At 43.8% G+C, this 1115-nt stretch overlaps 1 non-coding gene across 1 annotated transcript; it reads right to left on the reverse strand.

The window, feature by feature from the left end:
* Positions 1-1008: 1008 nt before the first annotated feature.
* Positions 1009-1115, reverse strand: LOC147934355 (small nucleolar RNA R71). Its single transcript, XR_015573335.1, has one exon. It is a non-coding gene; the product is annotated as a small nucleolar RNA R71 (small nucleolar RNA).

Raw genomic sequence — 1115 nt, forward strand, 5'->3', positions numbered from 1 at the left:
CAATCTTTACAATTGGCTTGACTTAGACTCATATGCACATCTTAATTGTTCACAATCACTCAGATAGGATTGACACCTCTTATACTGCAACTGCATAAGGGGAATTGAAACACCCTGACTTCTATTCATTCCATACATCATCATTCCATACATCATTCATTCATACACCACAAAGAAAGTCAGTTTCAATTTGGCGCCGTTGCCGATTTGAGTGTGTTTTGTGACATTTAGGATCACTATTAGTCTAAGATTAAGTTCGTTTTAAACACTTGTGAAGTTACTGAACTCGAATCTTCCTTTGCTTGGCTGTTTTGTGTTTCAGGTACCCACTCGACCACCTACTCGACCACCACTCGACCGAGCTGTGATCGAGCACTTGGTCGAGCCAGAAGCCGGATCAAATTAGCCATTACTTCCCAGTCGACTCGACCACCCACTCGAGCCTGTGCTCGACCGTGTACCTGTTCGAGTCCGTAGTAGAGTTTGTTGATGCACACAAGGTCAAAAGGCAAAGATAGTCTTCAACAGCCTATTGACAACATCCACAGGCTACAAAAGGGTTTGAGACATAAGCAAGGGAGAGTAGTTCAACAACAACAAGGTCAAGACATCATGGAGCAACAAGCTATCCATGAGCAAAGACCAAGGCACATTGGTGCAGGAGATGCACCCAATACCCACAACCAAAGGGCTGGAATTGTGCCACCTTCAGTAGCCAACAATAACTTTGAGATCAAGAGTGGATTGATCTCAATGATACAAGCAAACAAGTTTCATGGGTTGCCAATGGAGGATCCACTAGATCACCTTGATGAGTTTGACAGAATATGTGGACTCACTAAGATCAATGGAGTGAGTGAAGATGGATTCAAATTAAGGCTCTTCCCATTTTCTCTTGGAGACAAAGCTCACCTTTGGGAGAAGACTCTTCCTACTGGAGCTATCACCACATGGGATGCATGCAAGAAAGCCTTTCTGGCCAAGTTCTTCTCCAATGCAAGGACTGCTAGGTTGAGGAATGAAATATCTGGGTTTGCTCAAAGGAATAATGAGAGCTTTTGTGAAGCTTGGGAGAGGTTTAAAGGATTCCAAACTCAGTGTCCTCACCATGGCTT

The sequence above is a fragment of the Camelina sativa genome, chromosome 11 (assembly GCF_030686135.1).
Source record: "Camelina sativa cultivar CO46 ecotype springtype chromosome 11, ASM3068613v1".
Lineage (NCBI taxonomy): Eukaryota > Viridiplantae > Streptophyta > Magnoliopsida > Brassicales > Brassicaceae > Camelina > Camelina sativa.